The sequence below is a fragment of the Mauremys mutica genome, chromosome 3 (assembly GCF_020497125.1).
Source record: "Mauremys mutica isolate MM-2020 ecotype Southern chromosome 3, ASM2049712v1, whole genome shotgun sequence".
NCBI lineage: Eukaryota > Metazoa > Chordata > Testudines > Geoemydidae > Mauremys > Mauremys mutica.
The window spans coordinates 144454153-144464299 of record NC_059074.1 but is presented as its reverse complement, the minus strand read 5'-3'; the positions used below and the strand labels follow the sequence as shown (position 1 = coordinate 144464299).

At 38.2% G+C, this 10147-nt stretch overlaps 1 protein-coding gene across 2 annotated transcripts in view; it reads right to left on the bottom strand.

Annotated features, from left to right (window-relative positions):
- Positions 1-10147, bottom strand: part of CRIM1 (cysteine rich transmembrane BMP regulator 1) — a 320862-nt gene that overhangs the window by 68638 nt on the left and 242077 nt on the right. The gene's annotated exons all lie outside the window — the stretch shown is intronic.

Here is a 10147-nt window from a genome sequence, read left to right as displayed (position 1 = left end):
TTCATGGGGGGGAGAGGGGAAACAGTTTAAAACACTCTTAAGACATTGCCAAACCATGAGGTGTATGAATCCACATATAATTAGTTTTCCTTTTCTGTGCTGTTATATATTTTTAGGCATGATTCCATGGTATGGAGAATAGAAATTAGTAAAGGATGTGCTAACACTTAAAAGTGTGGCATAATGGTGAAATGTACATTTTATATATTGGTTGTGGGGGTGAGAGAAAACAGGAATGCACAATAGTCATTAATTTAGAGAGAGTAAAACAGAGGAAGAGACCTGGGAAATGACTAGCCAAAGAGAAAGCAATAATGAAAAAGAGGACAAGAGAAACAGAGGGAGATAAGAATCAGAAAGAGAAGAATGGACTAGATGGCAAGTCAATGCAGACATACACAAAGAGGACAGAAATGAAGGTTACTCACCTGCACTGGAGTTCTTCAAGATGACCTCTGCATATTCACACTCTTGGAATACATTAATTGTGCAGCTTGGACCAGTAGAACTTTTTAGTAGCAGTGCCTGTTGCAGAGCTCGTGTGTCACCTACTCCTCATTCAGAGGATGGAATTATAAATAGATCTGGTTGGCAAACCACACTCCGAGTTCATTCCATCATGTCTTCAAAGGCAAAGTTGAAATTAGGACTCCAAGTAAGAGGGGAAGGAGGATGGGGAATGTGAATGTGCAGAGGTAATCGAAGAACTCTGGTTACAGGTGAGTAACCTTAATTTTTTCTTTGCGAGTCCTCTGCATATTCCCACTTCGGAGTTGAGCAACCAGCACTCCTCCCTCTGGATAGTGGGAGGAAGAAAACTAGTTAAATAGATACTGTAATGCTTCTTTACTAAAATTGTTAATCTGATTTAGATGCAAGATGTAAACAATATTTTGTGAAAGAATCGAGCTCTAAATGGCAGCTCTGCAGATTTTGAATATGGGAAGACAATGAACGCTTGTCTGCATGGCGAATCACTGAGTGGCAAGCCAGGGGTATATCTACAGCACCCCAACTTGTTGAGCAATAATTCATGTGGACACTGCTACCACACAGTGAAAGTCCTGGAGTAGAGCCTCCGAAAATTTTCACTGCACTATAGCAATATCCACATAGCAAGTTACTGTGTGGCAAGCTGAAGCATTGAAGAGTCACATCCTGGCTTGCCATGTGGTAACTTGCTGTGTAGACAAGCCCTAAGGCAGGCCATGGAAGTGGTCTTCACTCTGAGTGTGTTCTAAGCCCTTCTGGAAGAGGCGCAGAGGTGTGTTCATAAACACTCTTCAGGAGAGAGTCAGACACTTAGAAAGGCGCTGGCATGTGACTGCCTGAGCTCTACTCTTTTCCCCATAAGAGACCAACAGTCTAGGTGATTTTCTGTATTCCTTAGCCATACTCAAATAGAAGATTAATGCTCTCTTAGCATCCAGTAGTGTTGCTTAACTTTCCGAGAGACAGTGAGGCCTAGGGAAAGATATTGGTAAATTTATGAATTAGTTAAGATTGAATTCTGTTGTCACCTTGGAGAGAAATTTCAGGTTGGCAAAAGGATCACTTTATCTTTGTGAATAACTTGGGGGGGGGGAGGAAGAGGAAGGGGAGAGAGGCAGAGTCCAGCCATGACAGCCTGTAGCTTGCTCAGCCTTCTAGAGGATATAATAGGTATAAAAAAGGCTGTCTCAATTTAGAGTTGAAATAGGGAACATTCTCCCATGGGTTTGAAGGGAGGATTCATGAGCTGAATAAGGACTAGACTGAGATCCCATGCAGGTGAGGTTCTCTAACCACAAGGTAGACATTCATTAGCCCCTTCAAGAATCTTTTTACTCTATCATGGCTAAATAAAGTCTTTTGCTCAATTAAGCTGTGATGAGCAGAGATGGCTCTGAGATATACTTTTACCAATGATATGGAGAGCCCCAAGAAATTCAAATAAAGTACTTCAGTATGGATTGAACAGAAGCTGAAAATGGATTTCTGTTATTGTTGGTTCTCCAAAAAGAGGACCTTTTCCATTTATGACAACATAGGTGAGTTGACTGTTTCCTGGAGGACAACTGTATCTCCTGTACTGTTTCTGAATAGGACAGTTCCAGATTTGCCGAAGTCCTTGGCCCATGGTGTTAAATGGCAAGAATCTGGGTCTGGATAGCAAATCTAACCGCTCTTCTGGTCAACAAGTCTGGAATTGCAGGCAAAGACAGAAATCCCTTATGATAGTTGCAGGAGATCCAAAACCACTATTGTCTTGCCAAGGCCAGGGCTATCAGAATAACCTTGGCTTTCCTTGATTTTTCTGAGAACTTCCTGCATTAGAGGGACTGGGGGGAATGCATAGAGGATATCCCCACCCTCAGCCCTGAGGAAGTATTGCTGAGATAGACTGGTTGTCTGTTTTTGCTCTGGAATAAAACCTCTGGAGTTGTGTCTTGTTGAAAATAGGTCTCTCTCTGGATACATTCACAGAAAGATGTTGTTTACTACTAAATTCTTGACTGATCACTTGTGCTGATCATACAAGTCTCTGCTCAGCTGATCCACCCGCATATTGTCCTTGTCAGAAAGATGGAGAGTTACAGGATAAAAATTGGTGTACTATGCACCACTCCTACAGAACTACTGTCTCTTTGCACAGGTGGCTATAACGTGTCTCTCCACAACCCCCATCCACTTGTTCATGTAAAATACTGCTGTAATATTGTAAGGAGTTGCTTGAACCATGCTGCCATGTAGATGAGTGAGAAAGTATTTATGAGCCCAATATATTGCTCTAAATTTTAGAATGCTGATAGCAATTTTTTCTCCCTGGAATGCCAGTGACTTGTTAGGTTCTTTTAATAAGCCCCAACTGGAAGCATTGGAGGTGACTGTAGCTGACACAGCTAGGGGTTGAATGCAGTCCCTTTGAGGGCACTGCAACATTGAGCCCACCATATGAGTCACAGGAACACATCTCCGGGTAGTGTCAATGTCATAAACATGCTGTCTGTATTTGGAATACAGTATCCTGCTAACCAATGTTGTAGAGGCCTCATCTTCAGAGATTTGTAGAGAGTTAAATTGTGTGGCTGAAGCCATAAAGCCCAGAAACTTGAGAAAAAACAACACTGTCTCCTGTATTATTGCTATTGCTTTAAGGATTTTGAAATACCTTTCTTCTGGAAGAAAAGCTCTGCCTTTCTGAGAATACAGAACTGCCCCAATAAAATATATGACCTGGTTTCTTGAACTCCAGTGTTTGAAACAAGGTACAAATCTGTGATGTAGCTTTTGCTACGTCCTCCTGTAAGGACACCCTGATAAGCCAGTTGTCTAAGTAAGGGTACATAGATACTAGGACATCTCATATATGTTGCTACTGCTCAAAAACAGTTTGTGAATACTCCACATATCAGAGTGTCCAAAAGAGGACCCTGAATTGGTATTGATCTCCTCCTACCACAAACTCTAGATATTCTGGATGGGAAGATCTGATTCACATGTGAAAATAAGCATCTTGTAAATCAATTTTTGAGCCCCAAACCTGTCTTGGCAGGAATAAGGAGGGAAGGAGCGAGCCTAGGGTAAGCATGAGAAATTTGAAATTGACACATGAGAAAGAAAATGGAATATATAGCCAAAAAGAATATGGGAGAAAAAAAGTGAGAGGGGAACAAAAACAAAGAAATGGAAGCAGAAATAAAATACAATTTTATGGTTTGTGTACGTCCTTAATTTATTCAAACATATTATCCCAGTTACGTTTTAAGGATGTCATTTATTATTTTATTTTTTCATTGATACTTTTAATTTTTTTTAAATATACCGCCGATCTTGCATGAAATGTGGTGAAGGAGGGCAAAAGAATTCTTTCTTGGAGCCTCCATTGACATCAATAAGCTTTGAATCAGGCCCTAAGACACCATTATGCTTAACATCAGCCATGACTTGGGACTGGAGATAAGCAAACAATTTTCTTCTTATATTTTCCTTTGATTAGTTCATTGTATCACTTTTAGACAGCAGCATTAGAGTAGCATTTTATATCTTAACTCAGCACATGCTATTAGAGACGTCTAATATACTGTTTTATACAGCATCAATGTGCTCAACGCAGCAACATACACAGAGGATGACAACATCCTGCCCCAAGAAGTTTATAATCTAAAAACAGATTATATGCCATTTGATGTACAGACTGGAAGATCCAGTGTCAAGGCAGTGCAGATTTTCTTAGATAATAATTTTAGTGGTGATTTATTATTGAAAGGCTTTTCATTTGGTAAGTGCTGATTTGATATTACTACTGATTACTTGATGAATTTGTATACTATGTAGCTCTTTTAAGACATTTACTATGTTCATATTGCCCATTTACTATTATTGATCATACAAATGCATGTATATACTTTACTAGAAAGCTTTCCTATATGCTATGCTCTGTATATAAGTGAAGATGAGCTCTGGCAAAGAGCCAGAACCACAGCCAAGGACTCTCCACTATAAATACTCTACTGTCTATCCCTAAAAGTGCACATCTAAGGATGGTCAGCAGAAGTGCCTCATTTGACCTCAGCCATCATGGTAGTAACAAGGGAAAGAAGCAGCTTGTAAGGAATCTGGATCAGAAACCATGTATGGCTGTACAAATTAGAACAAAAGTCATCTGGAAGCAGATGGGAAACCAGCGCAGTCTGCAGAACATGGGTGTAATGCACTCATTCCAAACTTGAATGAACAGGTGAGCTAGCACATTCTGTACTAGAAGAGGATTCCAAAGGTCTTCAAAGATGCAAACAAGCAGAAAACACCACACTACTCCAGACATGAAAATTTCAATAGTGTGACTGACTACAGTGAACTCCACATCATCATAGAAAAGCCACCTTCTCCTAGATATTGTGGATAAAAAACAAAAAGTAATGGCATAAACCCCTGCTGTAACCTGGGAATCAAAGTGTGATCAGGGCTTCAAAAATACCCCAAAGCTGCTTATGAATCCATTAATCAAGTGAGTCACAACCATTGCCATTTCCTCAAGTTGCTTTCCATGCCAACCATCGTCTCCATCTTTTCAAGATTCAGTCTCAAAAAGTTCAGCTCTTATGTCTTAGTCAAACACTGGGAAAGCAAGAAAAACAATGTTGCAATTTGATATACAGGAAACATAGTCCAGTACCATCAGAATGTGGACAACACTGTAGTCAAAAATGCTTAACTGCCTGTAACAAACTAAATTTACATTTTGAACAAGAGGAGTGGCAAAATGGAAAAGATGTAAGGGATATTTCCTGCATTAGAGGGCCCTTGTGATGGGTGAGCAACTACCCTGTTGCCTTGCAGAAAGAGCACCATGGAAGGATCAGCCCTGTCCATCATTATCATATTCTATAACAGTACCTAAAACGCCTCATGCTGAGCTATATTAACCATCGATGTATCTAACAAAAATAATATGGACATGTGATCAGTGTCCATCACTGAAAGAAGTTCATCACCAACATTACTAATGCTGTCTCTATACCATACACAGGCATCACACCAAATTGCTAGGGCCTCCAAGAGATCAGAGGAATCCACACAGATCTCAAACTACCCTGCCCACACATCTGATAGCTTTCAAAACAGTGAGTATGTGCTTTTATGTGCTGAACTCAAACCTTCCTGGGATATTTCCATATTTGCCCAGTGATCTAGATATCCTGACCTCATATAGAAGTCATCAGTGCAGAAAAGTCTGGGATGTTCCAACACCACTTAAGATAAGGGTTCAGTCAATATTAATCAGGAATTCAATAATTGTTATTGAACTGCCATTTAATATTAACATAAATCGGGTCCTCAAAAGGCTTTTATACTGACAGGAAGGATATTATTGACCGAAAATACTGCAATAGATAAATTAAAGTCTATAGAAAAACCTTCTGAGAACTCTATGTATTTCAAACACTCCCATTAGACACATTTTTGTAAATCAGCATTTTTATTTAACATACTTTATGTGTAAGGGGGAAAAAAAGGTTGGATTAACTTTTAAATGTTGTATTGTACAATACAATAAATGATTATGTTTTTGAATAAATATTTAAAATCTGAATTTCAGAATATTTACATTTTCTAACAGCATGACATTCTGGAACTAACTTTGTAACTTTGGGTAAAATATCCCCTAACAAGACAATGGATTTGGTCCCAATGATTTTCACACTTAACATCTTCCCAGCTCTCTGACTACATTATTGTGAGAATAGCCTTATGAATTGATGTACCATCTTGCACATACAGATGCACAAATTGCATGAGGAAACCTGTAAGTGTGTAATGTGTTATTTTTGATTTACAACAAAGATCTGAGTAACATCGCTTTAATTAAATATTTCCTTTGTAATGATTCCAGCTCACAGCTTCTTTTTGTTACATTTCTAGCAGTTTCTTCATTAGCAAGCATTCTTATCACTAATTTTCTGCTTTTATAAATGAGATACCCTTTTTGTTTATTTCAAATCACTAACATTCCATTCTAGTCAAAGCCGCAGCACCAAAATTATTTAACAAATGCTTTGCTGTAGTGGCAGATCATCTTTGAGTCCGTCGGCATACCTATGTCTGGATGATACTCTACTACTAAATGCAATATTGACTACTAGCTTTGATTCTGATTCCTGTGATCCCGGTAAGATGATTACCTCCCTAATGGCCGAATGGAAAACTTAATGACAGATATATCATTGATGCAAGGAAAGCACCTCCAGGCAGGTGCACTGAACTCTACCTTCTAATGATTTAGACAGTACGTTGCTGAAGAATCTGCTAGCACCTGTACACCCAAAAGTAGCTCCAATGAGAAATCTGGCCTTTACTGTGGCTTTGAACTAACAAGTCTTCTGGGTTAGCTCAAAAATTTTATTTCACTCAGCAAAAAGAATGTTCTACATATTCTTAGAGCTCAATGTCTAACAGCATTGACTACACATGTGGCGGAAGAGTGTGTTTGTATGAGAGCAATCCCATACAAACAATCAACAGAAGAGCAAAAGGCAGAGCACAGTAGAAGTAATTAAACCCCTAAAAGCTCTGAAAATTACAGGAAACATGGATAGCAAATGGTAAATATTGAAATAGAGTTTTTACTCCACTTAAAAGTCAATGAGCAAAAAACAAAAACAAACAAAAAAAAACAGATGAGCAAAAAGTTACCATGTTAATGATGGCAGTGGTTCAAGCAATTGAAAGTACAATGTATTTGAACTGTTAATGAAAAAACTGGATCGTTTAGGCATCAAAATCAATTTTGTTCCATAGTGTTCTCTAAATGAAAAGGTATAGGGTATACAGTATGAGGGCCATGTGTTTCACTGTTGAGTACAGCAGTCCATTTAAATCACTGACGATTCTATTATAGATTTGATATTAAAAGTATTATTTTGCAAGTATGTGATCACACAAACCTCTTTGATAAGAGAGTAGGTGGTCCATAGCATTAACAAGATACAAGAGTGCTTACTTAGGGCTGTCCATGTAATCCTTACTCATGGTAAGCAATCACAGTGAACTCATTATAAAATGAAGATTGCAGAATTTGGCATTCTGAAAAGCACAGCTAACCCTGGAAGGCAAAACAAGAAACTGTGAAGCACATAGTAACATTTGAGGAATATTCTGCAAAATCAAGGACAAAGACTGAAATAGTAACAGGGCAGAAAGTGAGATAAATTCAGCCATATAACCCACTGACATAAATGGGCTGCATTAATGTAATGTAGGACAGAATTTGGGCTTGTGCTCTAGAAGCAGAAAGTGAAATGTGTGTTCAGGAAATAACTAATCAAGAAGAGTGAACTTGGGACAAAGTGCAACCTTTTTGGTGGGAAGCATCATACAAAGCATCGTAAAAACTGTGCAAAAGGTAAAAGAAAAATCACTTTGCAATGGTGTGTTTATCAGGAGAGGTGTTTAAAGGACACTAAGATTTGAATGCCAATGGAAGATAAGGACGCAGCTGTGAGGTGTAATGGGGCAATGGATAGAATGACAGCACAGTATACTGAAGTGCAAAACAAGTGAAGACTAAAAAAAGTAGCTTTTAGAAACAGACAGTACTGCTCACAGGAGCAAAATCAATACTGATGACATGGAAGATTTTGAAAGAGATAAAGTAGAAGACAACACTTATGAAAAAAAGAGGTGATGATGAAAGCCGATGAAGAACTGACTGAGATGCAGGTAACATGCAGATTAAGGAGGATACAGCATAATGGTAAAGACAGAAACTATTTTTTAAACAGCTCCTACAGTAAATAGTCTTTTCTGGGAGAGCAACCCAGTGAAAAGCTGGGGCTGATTCGATTTATTTTTAAAACAGTGAAATACCAATGTGCTCCAAAACCAAAACAGCCTAGATAAGCAGCAGTAATTGCAGCCTGGGAAAAGCAATTTCCTGGCACATTGAGGGGGTACATATACCATTCAACTGAAAGACATGATTCACTGTGTAATGCATGCCCTAAGTAGAGTACAGGTGCCCTTGAGACAAGAGTTAAGGGAAATGTGAAACAGAATGATAGCGGTGAACTAATGTAATAGACAAATGTAGCCCACAGACTGGGTGAATTCAATAGCATGTGTAATAAAGTATCAGGAGACTCAGCATGTGCGTGGATACCAAAGAACTCAGTGAGAATATAATGTAGGAGCATTACTGAGAAAAATAGTGAGATATGAGGCACAATATTTTACAAAACTGGATGCATCACATGAATTTAGACACACACAAGTAACAAGAAATAAAAATAAAAAAAAACAAAACAAATATTCGACTTCAGAATGGCCTGAACCAAAACACTGAGCTTGCATCCCCCTTAACTTTGGGAAAGTGTGGACCCAGATCCAAACTTTGTAATACTGTTGATATAATGGGCATACTAGAACAATGAATATTAATATGCCTGAACTTTGAAAAGTGTGGAATTGAATATGGTTTCAGATCCAAATTTCACTACCTGGGCCCACTTCCACAAGTAACACATACTTTGGCTTCCATATGGGAAAAAGTTCTGGTCTAGAAATGTTCCACAAAGGATGATGGAAAGAGTCAGAGTCTACATTAACAATGTGGTGATGTGGCTAACTCTTAGAAAGACCATCACAGGCTGTTGGAGAATTAAGAAAAATGCATCAATATAACTGAAGGTCATTTGCTAAGCAGGAACTGATGCAATTGTGACAAATGTTAGTAGCAGCAGGAATACAGCTGACACTGACTAAAACAAAAGCTGTACAAGAAATGATAAAACAAGAAGATTTTTTAAAAAATCCTTGGATATAACATACTTCAAGGACAAGTTTATACCTAGTCTGACAGCTACAACTGTCGCCTTTAGAACATGCCAATACTGAAGAGACATGGCTTCTAGATCATAAGGAGTGAAATAAAATTAAATAAATAGTTACAGGACCAATGTTAGCATTTTTCAACCTGAGTAAGGAGACCAGTGTTTATAGATGCTTCTAAATATTGACTGGGCATGCTCTTATTAAAAGATTAATGTTGATTTTCAGCAAATCTTGAAACACGGGGGAAATTCCAGAGGCCTTGAAGAGGCCTAATATTGTGCCAATATTAAAAAGGGTAAACTGAATGACTCAAATACTTATAGGTCTGTCAGCCTGACATCGATCCCAGAAAAAATAATGGAATGACTAATAACGAATTTGATTTATAAAAAAATAAAGGAGGGTAATATAACTAATGGCAATCATCATGGGTTTATGGAAAATAAATATTGTCAAACTAATGATTTTTTTGGACAAGATTACAAGTTTGGTTGATAAAGGTAATAGTGTTAATGTAATATACTTAAACTTCTGTAAGCATTTGACCTGGTACCATACATTTTGATTAAGACACTAAAACGATACAAAATCCACACAGCATTCATTAAATGGGTTAAAACTGACTAATTTATAGGTTTAAAAAATCTAACTGTAAATGAGCAACTGTGATGCTAGAGGGTCCTGACGGGTTCAGTCCTTGGTCCTACACAATTTACTGATAAAGTTTGCAGGTGACACAAAGACTGGGGGAGTGGTGAATAATGAAGAGGACAGGTGACTGATACAGAACAATCTGGATCACTTGGTAAACTGGGTGCAAACATATACGTTTCAT